Below are 24,506 nucleotides of genomic sequence, written 5' to 3'. Positions count from 1 at the left end.
GAATGACATATGACACAGTTTTAATAGAAAGCTGATAGGATGCTATCAATTTGTTAAGTTTTAACAATTCAGATGTTGTGATGTCTTCACATTCATGTTACAGACAAATGTATTGGTTTTTTTTAAATTTTCGTAGACTTTTACTTAGCTAAGACCCGTTTGCTGAATCGAAACTTAAGCATTTAAGTTCTACATAAATCCTTATGTGACAGGAAAAATTAGGGAATAAGAGTTTATGTTCAACATAAATTATTTAAGTTTCGATTTAGCAAATGGCCCTAAATCACAATCTCTCACTTTGTCTACACAAAATAAATCGTTATCGCAAAAACGCAAATATTTCGATCTATTACAATTTATTTTATTATCTAATTCTAATGCTTTTCAACTCCTGCCAACTTGAAAACCAAGCCAAAATATAGCGTCCACAATCTTCGGTGTTCTGCCGTTTGTTTTCATTGAAATTCCTTTGCATTCTTTAGATATTATTAGTTTTGCGATTAGTATTCTTTACGTAAGTACTCAAGCCCGGGTTTTTCGAAATCCGCACGCTGAAAACCAATTTTAATTTCACGAAATAAAAATATTTACCAGTTTAGAAACAGTGTTATCAATTCTCAAGGTCTATTGACTGGGTTACAGAAGCTGTCATGTTAAATAATATTTAATAAATTATTTGGCATAGGATAAATTATTGTACATACTAAAGAAAATAATTTCGTCTGTGTCTTCGATGTTTTGAATACATAACAACAAAAAAAAATGTTAAGTTACTGCGAGTTCAAATTATTATATATATAAACGGTAGATAACATAATATATATATAAATGCATATATTATTATTTCTTTATTTAATTACATATAACGTTTAGAAAAAATTTTAATTTTAAAATAATATTTCGAAAATGTATTGATGTAAAAATGAAATCAAAATGATAGAAAAAATGTTTTAAAAAAAATTAATATACATATACATAAAATATTAAGTTTTAATTTAGTAGTAAGGCAAGTAGCCAAATTTAAATGACTTAGGGCCAATTTTTCAATAGTCAGATAAACCCCAGATAGAGCTTATTCCTAGGAATAAAAGTTTTTTTTATATTGACATTTATTCTTTTGATAGTCTAACTGACGATTGAAAAATCAGGGCTTAGAAAAACAATTATTAATGTTTAATGATCTACGTGATATATTAATGTCTTCCAAAAAAGAAAACAAGTCTTCCAATGTTCTCTTAAGAAAAAAATAATTAAATATTAATATTAAGGTATAATAATATACATACAAACAAAAATGTAACTGCTAATACGCATTAAAACTTAAATGTCTTCCAACAAGTATTTAAAAATATATACATAAACATTATGTAAGCTTAAGATATACAATTTTAAATATAGTTAGATATACTACATAAATAATTACATGTTAAGTTAACTATTATAATATTTTAAATAAAGAAAAACATATTAAACAAATTCTTTTTCTTTAGCTATTTATTTGTTTATTTACTATTCATACATGATGATTTGAAGGCACGTACAGTGCTTTGCAAAAGTACATATAATCGCACCATATAAAAATGCTTTTTATATAAAACCGAGTATTGCAGCTACGCCCTACTATTTTTTTTATTAAAGGGGATCCATAAATAAGAATATTGAGAAAAACAAAATGTCCCGAAATAAAAACAAGCTTTTCTTCCATTGCAAAAGTATAATCGCATTTTATTATTTTGAATTTTTATAATTTTGAGTGAAATAATTTACAAAAAATTGGTATGGAATCTTATTACTCCTGTATTCAGTCAACTTAAAAACTTGATTTGGCATATTCTCGGCGAGTATTTTTAATAGAGAACCTTAAACGACTTCCATTCGTCCAGAATTGCCTCTTGGAGCTCTGGAACACTACCTCTACCATACTGTTTATTTTGAACATAAATTCTTCTTGTCTTAGTTCCCCAAGGATTTTCAACTGGTTTGCAATCTGGTGAATGAGCAGGCCGCTTCATTAAATTGATATTGCGTTCTTGAAACCAATTTAAGCTTTGACGACTTACCTGGATTGGAGCATTATCTTGTTGAAAGACATGCTGAATCCTACGAAATCGTCTAAGATAGTGCAGCAAATTGTCTCGAAGAACTTGTGTGTAAGCTTCACTATTCATTGAGTTGTTTTCCTGTCTTCTGTCATTCTCGCACGCTTCAGTTTTTGCTCTGCCAGTTTTTCTTTTAATTCTTATTTAAAGCTATAGTATTTAACATTACAACCTTGCCTATTTTGTTAAGAATAAAATTCTGTGCTTATATATTATTGAAAACTAATGATCATCACGTAAAATCCCCAGAATTTTTTTGTTTTAAATTTATTGATAACTTAATTTATATTTGTGGGGAAAAAAAAACCTATGCATGTTGTCTGAGTGTTTTCATTGTTATAAGCAGTCTTTCTCGCCCTTTCACAAATAAATTATCAAAATCATCTTTCTCATTCTGCCTTGAAATATCGTAGTACACACAACGGAAACCCATATTAGTTTGTGTTTTCTCTGGAGGAATAAATATAGACTATCTGTCTCATCTCCCGGTGAGTACAATTTTAGTACATGTTCTGCCAGAAATATTACTGCGACTACAAAAAAAAAATTGTATGATTCTATTTTCCATGCTAAAACACAAAACTTGATCGATTGGAGCTTTTAAACTAAACTGTATTGCCTTCAAATACCGACACTCTTATTCGTTTGTGTCATGGCTAAGTGCGATCACAATGGTTGCCTAGAAACATCAATCTCATACACAAATCACAATGAGTTAATTCAATGCAAAGGTAGTACGTGCACAAAAAGCTTTCACCCACATTGCATTGGGTTGACCAGATTAGCTTCTAAATACACACATGAATTTTCAAATATATTTTATTTTCTATGTGATGATTGCCGGAACATATATTTTTGTTCGAACCCTAATGAGTTTTTGGATCAGTTTTCAACTTGGAAAAAAGAGCTAGATGCTTTAAATAATAAAAGAGCAAATGTTGAAAGAGAGAATCATCAACTACTGGTCCAATACATTGATGAGCTATCCAGTATAATTATTCGCCTAGAAAACAAAAATAATGATCAAATGTGTGTCAAATGTGAAATGTGTCTAACTTTCCTACGGCAATGCATTTGGAAAATAGCGTATGCACTGAAACAAAGGATATTTGTGAATTATTTGCTTCTTTCTTTGAAACAGTTTACCAAAAACCCTTAACATTTGACGAAAATAATTTCCATCATATTTTGGAAAGTAACTGCAATGTTGGTTTCATGGTCATTTCTATGGTAGACCTTGTTAGGGAACTGAAATCAATTGATATTAGTAAAAACAGCGGTCCCGATGGCATTCCACCATTGTTCCTCCGTAACACTGCTGATAAAATTGCTGAACCCTTACTTAAACTGTTCAATCATTCACTTTCTAGCGGCATTTTTCCTAATACTTGGCGAAATTCATTTTTAATACCAATTTTTAAAAACGGTGATAGGTCAAATATACAAAATTATCGCGGAATTGCAATACTGTCGTCTATTCCCAAGTTATTTGAAAAAATGGTTACTGATAAGCTTAGTTTAGCACTTAAGTCGGCCATTAGTGAGCATCAACATGGATTCTTTAAGGGTAGATCCACAACCACCAATTTAGCTGATTATACATCCCATATTCTTTTAGAAATGGAGAAGGGCAACCAGGTTGATGCAATCTACACCGACTTTAGCAAAGCTTTCGACAGAGTGGACCATTGCTTACTTCTTCTAAAGTTAAAAAAACATGGTATTCATTCAACTTTGTTAAATTGGATTGCGTCCTATTTATCTAACAGAACACAGTGTGTTAGGTTTTGTGATGTTATATCTCGTGAAATATATGTAACTTCGGGAGTACCTCAGGGCAGCCATCTTGGGCCTCTACTTTTTTTGGTTTTCATTAATGACTTGCCCTCATTGTTGAAAGGCTGTAGATACCTTTTATATGCCGACGATCTTAAGTTGTTTCAAAATGTTAATGCTGATGTTGATGGTTTTTTGTTACAGGAATGTCTAAACACACTTGTAAGTTGGTGTAAAATGAATGGAATGTCACTTAATGTTGATAAGTGTAACGTTATTTCGTTCTTAAGGAAAAAAAATCCAATAATTTTCAACTACACCATTGTTGGACAGATATTGGTTCGAAAGGAAGAAATAAAAGACCTTGGCATTATTGTAGACAAAAAACTCACTTTTAAAGAACAAATTGACAAAATACACTCTAAAAGTATGTGTATGCTAGGGTTTGTTAAAAGAAGATCAATTGAATTCAATGACCCTTATATCACTAAAGCAATTTACTGTTCTTTGGTCCGCCCTTTGTTAGAGTATTGTAGTGTTATTTGGTCTCCTTTTTATGATATTGATGTTAAAAAACTTGAATCTGTCCAAAAGCAATTTTTGCTGTTTGCATTAAGAGGTCTTGGATGGAGCACTGAGTCGTATGTGCTACCTCGATACTCTCATCGTCTAAGGCTCATTGATATGTGTAGTCTTGCTAATCGAAGGAAGTTATCAGAGGCTCTATTCGCGTTTGATCTTCTCAAAGAAAATATTGAATCCTCGTACTTATGTTCTAAAATTACAATCAATTCTAATGTGCGCACTCTAAGACATACCAGATTTTTAAAGGAAACATTTTCAAAGACTAATTATGCCTCCCATGAATCATTTAATAGATGTTCAAAAACTTTTAATAAATACTCTGACCTGTTCTCATTTGACAAAGTAGAGAATGCTTTAAGAAAAAAATCTTGCAAAAAATGATAGATGAAGAATCTTCGTGATACGTTGCCTTTGTCGTTTTTCTATTTTCATTGTTTAAAGTCAATAATTTCATATACCTAGTTATTCGTTTTCTTAGTAATTTAAAAATGTATTAACAATTTATTTCATCTCATTTATATTTTAATTTATTTTCAAATCTTATTTATATTCTTGTTATCTATATACATAATGTATGTTGTTATTTATCTTTTTTTTTAATTTTGTAATTTAAAAACAAATTTTTGTACCTTTTGTTGTCTCATTTTGACAAAATATATATAAACTAAACTAAACATTCGGGTAGGTAGAGGTAAAGGCTAGTGCAACTTTACCGCGGTCACAGAAAGCCCCCCAAACCATAAAGCTGCCACCTCCGAAGTTCCTCTTGAAATAATACTTTTTTCTTTCCTTAGGTCGTGTCAATAACCGTTGAAGCTATCAAGACCATCAAGGTTCGTATATTATTATTTTCAGTGACGAAAAAAAGTTTAACCTTGATGGTCCTTTATACATGATTTTGGTTTTTGTCTCCAACTTGTATTAGATTTATTTTCAATAATATAAAATAAAATAAACAATTATACAATTATTTTGATTTAAATATTTATTTAAGTTTAAATTTTAATTTTTAACTTTACAACTTTTTGATTTAATTTTGTACGATACGTATCTGGTGTTTGGTTTGGGTTTGTGTTCTTTGAATCTTTCTTCAAAGGTTCTACCCGTTTGCTCAATATAAAATTTGTTGCAATCATTGCATTTTAATTTATATACGCCCGAGTAGAATTTGGTTTCTTTTTTAGTTTTTGGTTTTAATATGTTTTGTATATTATTGTTTGTTTTAAAACTTATGTTTATGTTTAGTTTTTTAAATTGAGTTGTTAATATTTGTGGTATGATGTTGGTATATGTTATTGATGTGTATTTTGAATTTTCTATTGTTTTTGTGTTTGCAATTTTGTTGTTGTTTATTTTCTTTTTATTTATTAGCTTGTCTATTGTTGTTGTTTTGTATCCATTATTGTAAGCAATGCATTTGATTATGCCAATTTCGTTATAGAAATCAGTTTTGTGAATTGGAATGTTAAATGCTCTATTTATGAAAGCATTAAATGCTGCCATTTTTTGTGAATGGGATACGCGAAATATAAATATGTTATTGTAAGAAATGGTTAAATTATCTGTTCATTTTAAGTATTGTAGGGTATACGCTTATAAAAATCAATTTTTACTTGCACACTAAAGGTACTATAAGGCAAATATGAAAGTTCTATGAAGGTACATCGTATGAAATCGTGACGTATTTTTCGTTTCAAAATTATGATAAGGAATGATATTACGATAATAAAAATATATACATATATCGGCACCACACAACCAATATAAAGGTTATTTCTTTTCTCTAAAACGGATCTAACGCTTTTTTCCAAACAATTCAAAACAATTTCGATGGATTTTTTTAAACACAGTCATGTTCTTATATGTATATTTTATTGAAGTGTATTTTAAAATAAAAACTATAAATATTCTACTGCTATCATATCAGTCTTATAAATTTTATTGAAAAACAAAAATGTATTTTAAAATAAGAACTATATATTCATTCATCGAAGGTGCTATTTAAAAACTCTTCACACTTAAACATTTCAATTGCTTCCAGATAGTACTGTGCTTTGTTGGAACTTGGCAGTTTACGTTTCAAAGATATATTTGGATCAGAAGATAAGAGCATCCTTTGAAATATATCAGTCATCGTGTCTAATCTTGAGGTCTTTCGGCTTAAATGCTCTCGCTGGAACTTGAACTCTTTATTCTTAGCTTCTTGAGCTTCTTCGGAGAGCATACCTATAGGCAAGATAGCTTCATTTATTATGAGATGTCCATAAATTAATAATTTATGAACTGAAGTGTTCATGTAATACCAAGGGTAAAGTGAAACAAAAAGTTCTGCTGTTTCGAAACAATAAGTTTTGAATTTCGCAACATTAATTTTGAAGGCACTGAAAATTGCTTGTAAAATAACATGAAAACGTCTGATTACATTTTCGTCAATCCCAGTGATTTCCGCAGTTATTTGCGTATTTTGGAAAAATCGCCTTGCCGTGTTGCCATCGTTAGTATTCCTAAATCCTGGCTTGGGTTGGTCAATTATGAGCCCAGTTCGTGTTCTAAACTCACTTTTTTTGTTCTTTAATGGCAGTTTCAGTGAGCGTGTTTGTGTTAACTATCGATTTGTCGATATTTATTGATATACAGTAAGACCCGGATAAGTGCCTCTCGCTTAAGTGCCTTACCCGCATAAGTACCTTTGTTTTTTTAGAACCAAAATTTTAAGGATTTGTTCATATATAACTCATCTCTTAAGTACCTTTCGCTTTACTACCTTCCCCGCTTAATTAACTGCCATTTCAAATACTTATAATTGAATTTACTTGCAGAAATTTCTTTTAAGTACACATTTGAAACAAGTTTCAACAATAAGAAAAACTTCGTTTGCTATAGCGCTTTTAAATTCAAAAATTTTATTAAAATTAAAAACTAACTTGTTAGCTATTTTAAACTTTCAAAGTAAATTTTGTTTGTGAAGATTATTTTTTTAGTTATCAAACATGTAATTTTTTATTATTGAATAAATAAAGAGATAAGTGCCTATGAGCACTTAAGCGGGTTCTTGTTAGTACTTAACCCGCTTAAGTGCCTATCAAAACGGGGCATTCAAGGTGAGGTACTTATCCGGGTTTTACTGTATTCTTTTTAACATCTTTTGGGCAAAGAAGAACTCTTTAACACTTGCTTATTAATGAACTTATTATAAATAATGTTCTTCACTCAACCTTTATGAGAACTACAATCACTCAAAAACATTTTTGTACAAATTTTAGAAATATGTAAAAATAAATTCAATGTAATGTACTGATTTTAATAATTTTTTTTTCTCCAAAAAATTTATTGAATTAAAAAAAAAAATTATTGTAATTCGATTTACTCGAAAAGTAATCGATAAATTTGAAAGATTTTTTTTTTTCAAACAAATCTTTAATAGTAGGTACAGTAATAATAATTTGTGTCTAAGTTTTTTTTAAGCTTAAAAAAAAAAGAGAAATTAAAAAAAACGATTTTTCTAAAATTATCGATTTATCGATTTTTACTGTTTTTTGAAATTTTAATATCTTCGGGGCAAAATGATTCAACAAAACTCTTTGTCTTTAGTTTCTGCTTCTAGACACTACTATTAATGACTATGCAAAAGATCAATTTGATCATTCTGCCCTGCTATGATTTCCGGCCACTAAATGACGATCATACCCAAATTTTGACCTGAAATCGAAAAAGTATCCCTAATATAAAATTAGTAACATTTATGAGTCGGAAAAAAAGTGATAAAAATTCATAAATACATAAGAAAAATTAAAATTAAAAGAAAAACTACTTACCATAAAACAGAAGAAAATAAAACAAACCAAAGACAATTTTTTTTTTCATACGAAAAGTAATTTAAATTTTCAGCTTAAATCCCAATCTTTGAGAGCCTCTATCTTCTAAGGGGAGCTATAGGTATAATCTGATGAAATTTCAAAACTAGGTTGGAAATAATGAAAACTCCATAAGAATTTTGATAAAAATTCGAAATTTTCAAAACTGTCTTAATTGCACGAAATCGGGATTTTGCCACATAGTACGCGACTAACGCACGCTGCATTTATGTTGCAAACATTCGGGTTGCGCTTAAGACTGGGTTCCCTTTTTCAGCAAAGTCAAATCTCATGTAAAAGCATTTGTGTGTATTAGTGAATGTGTTTCGCTCTCTCGCCATCGAATTCTCTGGTTTTTTACTCTCAGGATGTTGGTTATGGTTTTCATTCATTGTCTCTTTGTGAGATCGCCATCGCACTCACGCGTGCGGGGTGACATGCAAATGGATGTAGGTATACTACATAGATCTTTATATGGATATGGTGTTTGTGGACGAAAACTGGTTTGAAATTCAATATTTTCATGAAAGATTTCTGGAGTGTATACCTATTTATTTTTGAAATGAAAACTTGTTTCCATGTTGCTGTTGTGGATGGCATTTGAGTTTTTTGTGTATCAGAGAAATTTTTTGCATTATAATAATAATTATAGTTGTTCAGCGGAGAAGCAGGTAGAGGATGTGTTATATGGGTGCATTGATATAATATACTTGACAGTATCCTTTGTGTAGTTTGTATAAAAATATGAGTAGATGCGCAGAAGGATTGGTTTTCAGGTTCTTGCTCACTTTTCAGTTGTTCTTCGTTGAGCAATTTTTTATCTCGCACACGCGCGTGCCGGCTGACATGGAAATGTATTTACTTACAATATATAGAATGTTTAGGTTCTTATCTATATGTTGTTTGAGGATGGACTCGATATCAATCCAATTTACTTTCAACACCTTTTTAATAAAGATTTTTTTAGAGTCACCAATGCAATGAACTCAGTTGAATCGATTTTGTTTTTTATTTACCTATACCTACATTATTAGGAAACAAAAATAAGGCAGCATTAATAACACTGGTCAACAAAATTGAACTTTTTTTTTGCCACAAGAACCAAGATATACTTTTCTATAGGTTTTTGATATGCTGAACATATAGAACATATGAACATATGAACATATAGAAAAGTATATTTTGGTTCTTGTGGCAAAAAGCTTGTTGACCAGTGTAACTTATAAGTTACTTTTTTTTAAACCTTGAAATTAATTTTTCAACTATGTAATCAAAGTTTAGGGAAGTTTTCAAAAATTTTCAAGCTCAACACTTTGAAAAAAAAAATGATCTATTTTTTCAAACTGATATTTTATTTATAAATTCAGATAGGCATTAGCTACTTTTTTGCTTGTTTCCTCAGTAGGTGTAATTTTAAAAACTTTGTTTTTGCTAAGGAAACATACTGAGCATCTTCACCTATTCAAAACTATTTCTATAAATACCATCAGGTGCATTCTAACCACAAATACACTTATATAACCCTTTACACATTCCCCGGCGAAAATATAACTATTATACCTACAAACCTACAAAAAAAACCGAATCCGCAACATATAAACAAAGACTATGAAAAACAAAACGATATATTTATATTATATAACCCCGCACGCACGCGCGAGTGTAGTATAATAAACAATACAACCCAGAAATCAACCTAAATATAGAAATCAATCATTGTGCACAAGCACATGTCAAATGTCAATACACATTTTTACACACAAACAAATGCATACCACATATCTAATCCTTTACCTATATCCCCGCACGAGCGATGTGAATATTACACAATGCAAAGAATTTCGCTGACACAAAAAAAAAAAAAACCCAAAAGTGTCAACTCGCAACCGCGGGTGCGATATTATAAACACGAAATGAATTGTTAGAAAAAACCCAAGAGTCAACAAGAACAAAACAACCCTTTTTGAAAACAAAAGATAATGATCTTGCAAAAAATATCTACTATCTACCTACTCTCTGCAGCATCTTCATAATTTCATGAATGATTTCTGCCTGCCTGAGTGAGGAAATAGGAAACAAAAAAAAAAAAGTACATATTATGTAAACACAAAAAACAAAAACAAAATATAACGAGAAAATGAGAGCGCAAGAGCAAGTTTTTTTTCAATAAATAGAAAAGAACAGAAAAAAAGAGTTCATCAGCGCCAGCTTATGCGTGGCATTCTTTTGAACTAAATTTGCATGTGTGCGTGATCAATGGAGTTTTCAAAGTAAAAAAAGCTAAAATAGACACTTTCTCAACAATTTATATTAAAAATACTGTGAGCAAAAATATATATTTTTTTTTTGAAACTGATTTGAAATATAATGAAAAAAAATAATAAAAATAAATTGTGGATGCTTTGACTGCCCCTTCCTCAAAAACAGAATGCAAATATTGGTTTATTAAAATCAAATTTTTAGTGTGTAAATAAAAAAAATATTTTTTTTTGGCAAACGGGTTGCATGAACAACTTTATTAACTTCTCATTAAAAAATACAAAAACATTTTAAAAAATAATCACGCTTTGCCCCACGACCAAAATGCTAAAAAAGTGCATTTTGACACCTTTCCTTCAAATTAACCGTTCAAACTAACTTCAAATTAAATTTTAGAAATTTTATTGGATTCTCCTAATTTCCCTTTATTGTTTTCTTTTTGTTTCATCTAAAAACACTAATAAACGGTAAAGTTATTCTAAGAAGAGTGAGTAAAAAAACATGAAATTACAACAAATTAACGAAGCTTTTTTTCTAACAAAAAAAAAAAAAAAAAAAAATCTGTTTCGCGTACTGCATGAAAACACATTTTATCATTATAAAACAAAAAAAAAAATAAATAAAAAGTTTATAAACAACGGTGCCCCAACCAAAATTCTGATTCAATCTAAATTTGCAGGAAAAAAATCATTTTCGACCCTTATAAAAATCGCACAAGAAATGTTTCTAAAATTTAAATGATGCAAAAATATTTGTACGTTTGTTTCCTTTTCAAAAAAGTACGTTTCATAAGATTATCTTATAAACTGCAAAAGTTATACAACAATTAGTCAACCGTCTTCCATTAAAATGCTATGGAAACCCCCCCTTAATAGTTGAAATGTTTGTTGGGTTTGGTTTGCTTTCCAATTTGATTTTAATGGCTTGAAAACGCTTGCTTCCGCTGGCTGCATGAAATGTGTGGTTCGGTGGCGTTGCATATATAACTACTTCTTGTTAGCTGCAGAATTCGCTGAATTAAATGCGATTTATGTCCGTCTACAAACAATATAATACGTCTTGGGATTTTATCGGCCAATAAACGTTTATGGACACAATTGGCGATGTACTCGAAAAAAGTTTCGCTCTTCATCCAACCACTTTCGCCTCGTCCCAAGACCCAGGATTCTGGCATGCTCCATAGTAGTATTCAAGTATGGAAACACTACTATTAACTCAAAAAGTGTTCCGTCTGCTGCGAAAACAATTAATAGCGTCAGCGTTTCTTTTTCATTACCCGCTGTTCTTTGATGTGTTTGTAAATCCTTTTGGGGCAATAACTTTAACAGTTTTGGACAAAAACAAAAGCTTGTTTCATCTTGGTAGGCTAAGTGCGTTTGATACGTTTAGTAGGCTTATGTCGGCGTGGTTTGCTGCGACTCCAGCTTTCGCAACATGTTCTACTGATGGAATCTATTCGCTGTATTGTGGTTCAGGGCCTGCCAGCTTAATTTCCAGCGACAAAGCACTATTTTTCACCATTTCGGTAGGTTCGAATGAAATCTTGGGTGGCTTGTGAAGAACTGTTTTGTGACTCGCTATAGTTAGTTTGTTATCAACAAATTAAAAAAAAAGTACAAGTTAGGAACTTGTTTTTTTTTAACTGAAGTAGTACTGACTTTTTTATACTCATTTGATCATAAAATCGTTTTCTACCTCTGAATATATCAATATCGTTTGTGACAACGTAGTTTCTGAGAAAAATTAGAAAAACTAATTAAATTACACCACACTTTCATTTTGTTTATCATTATGGGCGGAGCTATGCATAGGATTCATGATTCTGAGGTGAGTTATTAAATTTTGAGGTGAGCAAAATGTTGCAATGATAATTAAGTAAACAAGAGTGATTACGTTAAGTGGGTATAGTAAATACTTAGTTCTGGATAACAGTAGCTTCTGCAAGGGACCTGCATATTCCGAGAAGTATTCAAGTAAGTAATCATGAATGTTTCCTCCACTCGTCTCTTTGGAATGAGTTCAAACAGTTTATGTGCGAAGATTTTTTGAGAGATCATAGTGAAGAAATTGAATTCAATAGAGCATTATCTATTATTGAAGACATTTTATCTTCACATAACATTTCATGTCAAGATTTTGGCCTTCCAGTTCCAAGAAATATTCAAAGTGATACTGTATCTATACAATTTTATTAGCAACGAAGAAGAAGCTTCATTGCTTGGGACGATGTATGATAATGCAAATGAAGAACAGAAATTTATAATTGATAGAGTAATGCAAGAAGTTCTCTATCATAATACTGGCAGCAATGTGTTTTGTCTTGCGGGTTGTGGTGAAACTTTTGTTCAAACCGCTTTAATTCATAAAATTAATTCATTGAATCTCAGATGTATACCATGTGCATTCAGTGGCATTGCTTCGACAGTGCTAATCGGAGGCAGGACCTTGCATAATGTTTTTTAAGTTGCCCATACATTAACTTGACATTTCGGTCTCATCATGTTTGGAATTTATGAAATTTCGATGTGTCCAATATTATGGTTTGAAAACATTTGATCGATTGTTGAAGGATATCTGTGGAGTAAATAAATTATTCGATGGTAAGAAACTCCGTGTGGGAACTTCTGCTAAACATTACCCACTATTTTTCAATCAGCGCGGGAAATACTAATCGAAACGGTAATAATAAAGCTTGTTGATGAACTTTTTATTATACTAAAAAACTTTTATTAATTTTTTTAGAAACCTTCAAAATAGTATTCAATCGGCCCATCGAAGAGTATTTTGTTCTAAATTTACTAGAACATGGAGCCATTAAAATTATTAAAATAAATTAGTAGGTCCAGAGTGTTACTATAATAATACTCTGTTGGAACTTATAATAATGTATTAAAAAATCATCATTAAGTATCATTACTAACATTATTATCATAATTATCATCATTTTTATCATTAATAATAACTATAGTGATCATTATCATCATATCCTCGGAGCGCCGCAGTCTGCAAGGCGTGGGATTTTACCGATTTTTCGAACTGAAACGGAAAAATCAGAAGATGAAGTCCACTTCTGATCATGACAGTTTTCTTATAATCCCAATTTATTATTATTGAACTATAGATATGGAAGTCGTCATCGAAGAGGAACACGAACTAATATTAAAACTGTTTGGAAGCTTTGGAGAAGCCGGGATTTAACCAGCGGATCTAGACGGTAATAATAAAGCTTCCTTGACGAACTTCATATCTTACTAAAAAACTTTTATTAATTTTTTTAGAAACCTTCAAAAAGGTATTCAATCGGCCCATCGAACAATATTTTGTTCTTAATTTAATAGAACATGGAGTCATTAATATTATTAACGATAAATAAGTAGCTCCAGAGTGTTACTATAACAATACTCTGTTGGAAGTAATAACAATGTATTAAAACATCATCATCATTTTAATCATTATGATTATCTGTATCACCATTATTATTATTATCATCATTAATAATAATGATTATTGTAATGATTATAAATATGCGATGGGAGTGGAAAGCTTGGCTCCCAGGGACCATAATGCTACAAGCGAGACCAGTGGTGACTTTTTCAAAAGAGTACCAAAAATTCTTCGGACTCCTCTTCCTCCGAAGAAGGGTACTCCTACAGGTCCTAAACCGCCTGAAGGGCTGCTGCGCTGCCGATGGGAGTATGTAATTGGTGCTTCTACCTACTCGTACAAAGAAACAGACGAGGGAAACGTCCGTGATACTGCACACAATTTTATTAAAATCGAAGGAGCTTCGATTTTTGGGACGATGTATGATGATGCAAATAAAGAACAGAAATTTATGATTGATAGAGTAATGCAAATAAAGAACAGGAATTTATGATTGATAATGCAAGAAGTTTTCTATGATAATTCTGGAAGTAATGTGTATTGCTTAACGGCTCATGCGAGTTGTGGTGAAACTTTTTTTCAAACAGCTTTAATTCATAAAATTAATTCATTGAATCTCCGATATATACCCTGTGCATTCAGTGGCATTGCTTCGACATTGCTATTCGTAGGCAGGACCTTGCATAATGTTTTCAAGTTCCCCATAAATTTACTTCACAGGGTTCGGTCTCATCAATTAAAGTAAACAGCTCACATGCCCAACATATACCTACATACAAACTTATGCGTTAATTTATAATTGATGAAGTAATTGATAAATATGGTGATTGTTGAAGGACATCTGTGGAGAAAATAAATTATAAATAAAATTACACAATACCCACTATTTCTCATTCAACGCGCGAAATACTCATGGAAAATCGTATAAAATCTTGGTCTGAATTTTCATCGTTTCATAAGTTAAATTTGACCTAGAATATGAGGGCTCTCCCTAATTAAATTGAGTTCGTTGAATTCCTTCGAAAACTTTAAAACGGAGACTTGGTAACTTTTCCTCAGCTTGGTCAAGATACAATTGAAATTCCGGCTTATTTGATTAAGGACACTACAGCCATTATTAACGATGTTTACGGTGACATTAATGAAACTATTCATACAACACAAGTTATAGAATCGTTTATATTCGATCCCAAAAATGATGATTGTGCTCTCATTAATAACGAAATTTTGCCAAGAGAGCAAAGAATATACCGCAGTTTCGACAAAAGCTTATCAGATGTCAGATGACATTAGGGAACAAAGCAAATTCCCCAGAGGCCACAGAGTTGTTAAACTCTTTATAATATGTAGGTAGTTTACCACCGCATAAGCTAATTCTAAAAGAGAATAAAAGAATTGTTACAGTTTCCTTATAATCCAATTTTATTATTATTTAACTACACATACAGATATGGAAGTCGTCATCGAAGAAGAACACGAACTAATATTAAAACTGTTTGGAAGCTTTGGAGAAGCCGGGATTTCCCCAGCGGATCTAGACGGTAATAATAAAGCTTCTTGACGAACTTCATATCTTACTAAAAAACTTTTATTAATTTTTTTAGAAACCTTCAAAAAGGTATTCAATCGGCCCATCGAACAATATTTTGTTCTTAATTTAATAGAACATGGAGTCATTAATATTATTAACGATAAATTAGTAGCTCCAGAGTGTAACTATAATAATACTCTTTTGGAAGTAATAACAATGTGTTAAAACATCATCATTTTTCATTATTATTATCATTATCATCATTATTATCAATATCATCATTAATAATAATGATGATTGTAATGATTATAATTATGCGATGCGAATGGAAAGCTTGGCTCCCAGGGACCACAATGCTACAAGCGAGACCAAACATTTTTCGGACTCCTATTCCTCCGAAGAAGGGTACTCCTACTGGTCCTAAACCGCCTGAAGGGCTGCTGCACTGCCAACGGGAGTAAGTAATTGGTGCTTCTACCTACAAAGAAACAGACGAGGGAAAGGTCCGTGATACTGCCCACAATTTTATTAGAACCGAAGAAGAAGCTTCGATTTTTGGGACGATGTATTTAAAATGCAAATGAAGAACAGAAATTTATAATTGATAGAGTAATGCGAGAAGTTCTCCATCATAATACTGGCAGTAATGTGTTTTGCTTAACGGCTCATGCGGATTGTGGTAAAACTTTTGTTCAAACCGCTTTAATTCATAAAATTAATTCATTGAATCTCAGATGTATATCATGTGCATTCAGTGGCATTGCTTTAACATTGCTAATCGGAGGCAGGAACCTGCATAATGTTTTCAAGTAGCCCATAAATTTACTTGACAGGTCTCGGTCTCATCAATTAAAGTAAACAGCTCACATGCCCAACATATCAAAACTTCTGCGTTAATTTATAATTGATGAAATATTTGATGAATATGGTGATTGTTGAAGAATATCTGTGGAGTAAATAAATTATTCGGTGGTAAGACTGTTTTATAATGTGTGGGTACTTCCGCTAAAAACTACCCAATACCCATTATTTCTCATTCAACGCTCGAAATACTTATCGAAAATTGTATTAAATCTTGGTCTGAATTTTCATCGTTTCACAAGTTAAATTTGACCCAGAATATGAAGGCTCTCCCTAATTAAATTGAGTTCGTTGAATTCCTTCGAAAACTTGAAAACGGAGATTTGGTAACTTTTCCTCAGCTTGGTCAAGATACAATTGAAATTCCGGCTTATTTGATTCCGGACACTACAACCACAACCATTATAAATGATGATTACGGTAAAATCTAAAATTAATGAAGCTATTCACACAACACAAGTTATAAAATCATTTATATTGGATCCCAAAAATGATGATTGTGCTCTCATTAATAACGAAATTTTGCCAAGAGAATAGAGAACATACTGCAGTTCCGACAAAATCGTATCAAATGTCAGATGACATTAGGGAACAAAACAACTTCCCCAGATGCCACAGAGTTTTTAAACTCTTTAAATGTAAGTGGTTTACCACCGCATAAGCTAAATCTAAAAGAGAATAAAATTGTTACAGTTTCCTTATAATCCCTAGTGGATCTAGACGGTAATAATAAATCTTCTTGATGAACTTCTTATTATACTAAGGCCAAATTTATTGACTCTCCATTAAACTTAAATCGCCATTAAAAAAGGGAATTTTAAAATTAAAAACCAATTTCGTTTAATTCAGTCTCTTTTAAGGATTTTTTTGAAGTTTGGCATCATTAACTAATTGAGCATTAAACTTAAAAGTAGTTTTAGTTAAAACACCAAATTCGACCTTTTAAGAGGGATTTTTAGAGCTAATGGAGGTTTTAAACAGAATTTCTATTTATTCACTCTCCATTAGTGTCAAATGTCATTTCATTTATTTTTTTTTATTTGAATTATTATTTTATTTGAAAAATGTCAAATGAGCTAAAGAATTATTAAAAAAACATCACAATTATGGAAAAAGTCCAGACTAGAATTTTTTGTAGGTATACACACATGCATTTGTACCATAAAAAAGAACAAAATTCAAAGAAATTAATGCATTTCTTGTCTACTTCGCACAGATGATAATACTAGATCTACTAGATTATATTCTCCACTTCAAAACTAATCATTTTTGAGATGCTGCATAATACATATGTACATAACATACATAACATTGCAATTGAAGCCATGAGAAGAAGAGATATAAAGCTTACTTCTAAGCCAATGACACGAGATGAATGCCGATAACACTTTAATTTAAGTTGTTATTTTGACACCGATGGAAAAAATTAAAAATTTCACTTAACTCCTTCTTCTTCTCATGGTTTCAATTGTAGGTTGTAGCATTCTTTGGTTACCACTGGTATGTCGTTAACCTCTTGCATTTTCTGGCGTTTTCAGCTGCAAAATACTTACGGGTCATAGTTTTTTGGTTTTTCTTCCAATTCAAATCTATTTGATTTGACAAAATTGTAGCTTTTGACAGATTATTTTTCAAACAAAATAAAAAATCCCTAGGATATTTTTAACAGAGTTTTAAATTTAAAGTTTCCATTAAAAGTAAGGACTTTAACTAAAGAAGAGTGAATTAAATGAATTTTTAATGATGTATACTTAAAGGCGACAATAGTTTAACGAGGCCGTTAACTAAAGCGATAAATTTCAAAATTTAATGGAGGCTCAATAAATTGGCCCTAAGAGCCGATTTTTCAATATTCTAATAAACAGTCAGTTAACTGTTCGACGAATAAAGTTATTAGGCTCATAAACAATCAGATAAAAACATTGAATTTTTCAATCATTCATTATTATTATTATTTCTCATTCAACGCTCGAAATACTTATCGAAAATTGTATTAAATCTTGGTCTGAATTTTCATCGTTTCACAAGTTAAATTTGACCCAGAATATGAAGGCTCTCCCTAATTAAATTGAGTTCGTTGAATTCCTTCGAAAACTTGAAAACGGAGATTTGGTAACTTTTCCTCAGCTTGGTCAAGATACAATTGAAATTCCGGCTTATTTGATTCCGGACACTACAACCACAACCATTATAAATGATGATTACGGTAAAATCTAAAATTAATGAAGCTATTCACACAACACAAGTTATAAAATCATTTATATTGGATCCCAAAAATGATGATTGTGCTCTCATTAATAACGAAATTTTGCCAAGAGAATAGAGAACATACTGCAGTTCCGACAAAATCGTATCAAATGTCAGATGACATTAGGGAACAAAACAACTTCCCCAGATGCCACAGAGTTTTTAAACTCTTTAAATGTAAGTGGTTTACCACCGCATAAGCTAAATCTAAAAGAGAATAAAATTGTTACAGTTTCCTTATAATCCCTAGTGGATCTAGACGGTAATAATAAATCTTCTTGATGAACTTCTTATTATACTAAGGCCAAATTTATTGACTCTCCATTAAACTTAAATCGCCATTAAAAAAGGGAATTTTAAAATTAAAAACCAATTTCGTTTAATTCAGTCTCTTTTAAGGATTTTTTTGAAGTTTGGCATCATTAACTAATTGAGCATTAAACTTAAAAGTAGTTTTAGTTAAAACACCAAATTCGACCTTTTAAGAGGGATTTTTAGAGCTAATGGAGGTTTTAAACAGAATTTCTATTTATTCACTCTCCATTAGTGTCAAATGTCATTTCATTTATTTTTTTTTATTTGAATTATTATTTTATTTGAAAAATGTCAAATGAGCTAAAGAATTATTAAAAAAACATCACAATTATGGAAAAAGTCCAGACTAGAATTTTTTGTAGGTATACACACATGCATTTGTACCATAAAAAAGAACAAAATTCAAAGAAATTAATGCATTTCTTGTCTACTTCGCACAGATGATAATACTAGATCTACTAGATTATATTCTCCACTTCAAAACTAATCATTTTTGAGATGCTGCATAATACATATGTACATAACATACATAACATTGCAATTGAAGCCATGAGAAGAAGAGATATAAAGCTTACTTCTAAGCCAATGACACGAGATGAATGCCGATAACACTTTAATTTAAGTTGTTATTTTGACACCGATGGAAAAAATTAAAAATTTCACTTAACTCCTTCTTCTTCTCATGGTTTCAATTGTAGGTTGTAGCATTCTTTGGTTACCACTGGTATGTCGTTAACCTCTTGCATTTTCTGGCGTTTTCAGCTGCAAAATACTTACGGGTCATAGTTTTTTGGTTTTTCTTCCAATTCAAATCTATTTGATTTGACAAAATTGTAGCTTTTGACAGATTATTTTTCAAACAAAATAAAAAATCCCTAGGATATTTTTAACAGAGTTTTAAATTTAAAGTTTCCATTAAAAGTAAGGACTTTAACTAAAGAAGAGTGAATTAAATGAATTTTTAATGATGTATACTTAAAGGCGACAATAGTTTAACGAGGCCGTTAACTAAAGCGATAAATTTCAAAATTTAATGGAGGCTCAATAAATTGGCCCTAAGAGCCGATTTTTCAATATTCTAATAAACAGTCAGTTAACTGTTCGACGAATAAAGTTATTAGGCTCATAAACAATCAGATAAAAACATTGAATTTTTCAATCAAGAATAATTTATTCTACAGAATAACAAAAAAAAATTGTCAAATTCAAAAATATTTAAAATTAAACGTCATTTTTATTCATGATTGTTTTTGTTTTCTTGTGTTCCACTGTATTTTTTTTTCAAAATTCTTTCTAAACAGCTTTGACAACTGACACAATATTTTTGTTCATATTATTCCTTAGAATAATTTTTATTCGTCTCTGAAAGAAGCAGATAGTTCTATTCTTAGGAATTAGCTATATCTGCCTGTTGAAAAATTGATTTTTTCTCTATCCTTAGGAATAAGTACTAACTGACTGTTTAACTGACTATTGAAAAATCGGCCCTAAAATAATATTCTGTTCGAACTAATAACAATGTATTAAAATATCATCATCATCATTAGGATCCCGACGAGGAAGACCTCACAAGCCGCGAGGACAGAAGTCACACAAGAAAGAAGCACACTGAACGACGAAGTCAACCCCGGAGAAGAGAACTACGCTCAAGGGCTCAAGCTCTGATAAAGGAGACGGTTGGGGCGGGCCAAGGGAGTAAAACTTAAAAAGGTCCACAGGAAAAAAAAGAAGGGGAAAAAACGCGATCCAGGACGAGAGCTCAACCTAATCAAGCCGAAGGGATCGGAGAAATTCAGCGATATTCTGAGGGAAATCCGAAGTAAAGCAAATCCATACGCCATCGAAACCGTTGTCAAAAATGTTCGGCAAATAAAATCTGGACATGTGCTTTTGGAACTCGGACAAAAAGTAAAGACAAAAAAGCCTTTGATGAATCCCTGAAGTCCATACTATGAGATAAGGCAACGATCCAAAACCTCAAACCGGAATTGGCTATCGAAATAAGGGACCTGGATGAGCTGAAAACTGTGCGCTCGTGTGGAGATTCCACGTTCCTGCCTATCTTCTGTGAATGGCGAAGAAGTATCTCAGGGATCGAAAACTAATTTACGAGACCACAGAAGGCCCACGAAGGAAGTAAGTCACATTTCCTTCGAATGGAGATGCTTAACGATGACCGAGGTTTAGTCGGTATGCCATTATACATAAGTTTTAAATTCCTTGGTGATTCCAACAAACGGGGAGGTACCGTCACCTCCTTATGGTGCGTAACTCATTCCTTTACAAGTAAAGTAAGTCACTATGATCATTATCATCATCATCACATTGTATTTTAATAAAATTAAATAAAAACAATTAAAATTATCTCGAATTCTCCATCTTTTATTGATTGACATTGAATTAAATAAATAAATTGGCACTCGAATTTCGAATGCTGGGTCGGCTTGTATAAATAAAATTGATACATTTTTAAATAAATTCTTCAATATTTTTATTGAACTTCTGGTGTCCTTACTTGCTTCTATCAATTTGAACAAGCGTATCAATTTTTTCCTCTTTTTCTTGGTTGACGAGGATGTGGCCAACGAGCCATTGTATATATATATTTCTATAGTACTATCAATCCATGAAAATACTTTAGCGACATCTTTTGGTAGATCTGCACTTCAATTTTCTGCATAAGGTTCAAACATAAAATAAACTAGCGATCCCAGCGGTGGCGACGCAAAATAGAAAATTCTACTTCATGAGAGTACTATAAGAATATATATACAATGAACGAGCAATGACTATTTCGGGTCAGTAATTGAACCTTTCCGCGATGGTTGTCGATGAAAGAATAGTTCGCGAAACAATACATCAAATTAAAAAAGTGTAAAATATTTGAAACTTTTTTCCTCAACCTAAAATTATGACTTTGTGATATCTATAAAATAAACATATTTTGGTATATAAATATAAAGTAGAGCCCAATTTTCTTCGTGAAATGTGGGCAAAAAATGTATGCTATTCATTTTTTTTTTTTGAAGAAAATAATAATAAACAAAAAAAACAATAACCAGAAAACCCATACAATTTATTTTGTATGATACTTGGGAAAACCACCAACAGGAAAAATTTAAAAAAAATTAAATGCTAATAATAAAAAAATTTATTTTTGTTGTTTAAGATAGTATTTTTTTTAAATGCAATTACAAAAAATATTTAAGGTACCCTCCTTTATTCTGTAAGATTGTAGAAGCCGTTTTTTTATTTTATTGGGAATATTGATTGATTCTAACTACTGCTTCTTTTTTGATAATGGTTCGAGATTAAACTCTTCTTGTTCTACAAGAATTCAATTACTATAAATTGAATTACAGTAAAACCCGGATAAGTACCTCACCTTAAATGTCCCATTTTGATAGGCACTAAAGCGGGTAAGGTACTTACAAGAACCCGCTTAAGTGCTCATAGGCAGTTATCTCTATATTTATTTAATAATAAAAAAAACATGTTTGATTACTAAAAACATAATCTTCACAAAACAAAATTACTTTGAATGTTTAAAATAGCCAACTAATTAATTTCTACCTATGTAGAATTTTAGAATTTTAAAGCGGTTTAGGAAACGAAGTTTTTCTTACAGTTCAAATTTGTTTCAAATGTGTACTTAAAAGAATTTTTTGCAAGTAAATTCCATTATAAAATTTGAAAAGCCAGGCAATTAAGCGGGGAAGGTAGTTAAGCGAAAGGTACTTAAAAGATCAATTTTATATGAAAAACTGCTTAAAATTTTGGTTCTAAGAAAACAAAGGTACTTATGCGGGTTAGGCACTTAAGCGAGAGGCACTTATCCGGGTTTTACTGTACTGTAAAATTACTTACTAACATACCTTACTGTTTTATAATTTATTTCTGTTCGCATGCATTTTGTTGTTTTGAGTCCATAAAATATATATATAAAAAAAAAACAATACACTTTTCAACACGGCAATTCAAATCCACAAAGAAGGAAGAAGACAAACATAATAACAAATACCAAAATTACAACAACACAACATGAGACACAACTTGGCCCCAACTCCCCAACAACATCAAACGTCACGAGCCCGATGATAGAGTGAGACACTCCGAAACGCGTCGCCTATCAATTAATTTAAATAAAGTTGTGAAAATTATTTTAATTATTTTAAATAAATTTTAATAAAATAAATATTTTCATTTTTTCATTTAATGTATTTTATTATTATATTAAATTTCATTCGAAAGTGTGAGTTTTATGCTCCTGAACCTATACACAACTATTAAAACTCACATTCACGGCCCGTGTACACGTTGAATAATTCACTCGATTCCGCAACGCGCTGTGAATTGGATTTTGCTGAATGAATTTGTTTTGTAAGCCGAGAGAGCCGAATTGAGTTTTGACACATGAAAAACAGATGAAATTTATTTCAAATAGTAATTCAAACAAACAAAAACTGTGGATTTATTGAATAAAAAGATGAGTTTTGCATATAATAACATTATAAGAAGATATATTCGGCGACAAAATCCGTTTGTTAAATTTGATTTAATTGAACTACATCTTTGTTTTGTTTATTGTGCTTTTTACAGGAAAGAGCAAGCTGTCTGCCAGCTCATTTTCCGAACGTGTCTTTGGGTTAGGCGACAGACTAATGACGCACTTGACCCAATAACCAACACAGCCGAACCTGCACCGCCTGAACTTTTAAAACTCTTTTCGTTCAAATGTAAAGGGAATTGTGTGGCTTCTTGTGGGTGCAGGAAAGGAGGAATTAGTTTGCCTGTATTGTAGCAATAACGTCGCCAGAGTCGAAATTTTGTTTAATGACGACGATGACAAAGATGATGATGATTATGCTTCGTACATATCTGCATCATTTCCAATGATTCAACAAATTCCACAACTTGAAAAGTGTACGAGGACAAATTTATCCAGCCTGGACAATCGAAGCGACAAAAAAATGAAAATATGTCCACCCTGCTTTTTCTTGAGTGCACAAAACAAATTTCATAAAACAAATTCCCGCTGGTTTTCGTAATTTTTGTCAAAAAAAAAAAAAATAAATAAATAAAAATACGAAAATTTAGGTCTGAACAGGGTCTACAGATTTTATATTAATAATTTTTTCGATATTCATCACCAAAAAATAGATGATGTTAAAAAACAAATGGCATGTACTAAGTTTTTACTTTTTTGATACTTTATCCTTTTTTCGAAATGGCGGAAAAAGCTCATAGGAAATCTTGGTCGAAAACTTCAAGTTAAGCTTTTATAATCATCCCCTACAACATATACAAAAGTTTAAAGTTTCAATTTTATTTGTAAATCTGAATATTTTTATTTTGAAAAAGTAATGATGCAGAAACATCATCTATACCTAAGATCTTTTTGACTTAACTCCTCAGAGCCATTTAATTTAAAAGGTGATAAGTCAAGAAACATCTTTGTTTACATTAGCCGTTTTTTATTATCCCACTTGATCCATATATGTAGATCATTAATTAACACGTATTACAACAACAACATGAGATCTTGCTTTTCATCAAAATCACGAATCGTGATCTTGCTTTTCATCGGGATAACGA

Source organism: Episyrphus balteatus, chromosome 1 (genome assembly GCF_945859705.1).
Source record: "Episyrphus balteatus chromosome 1, idEpiBalt1.1, whole genome shotgun sequence".
In the NCBI taxonomy this organism is placed as follows: Eukaryota; Metazoa; Arthropoda; class Insecta; order Diptera; family Syrphidae; genus Episyrphus; species Episyrphus balteatus.
Note: the sequence above shows the minus strand (reverse complement) of the source record.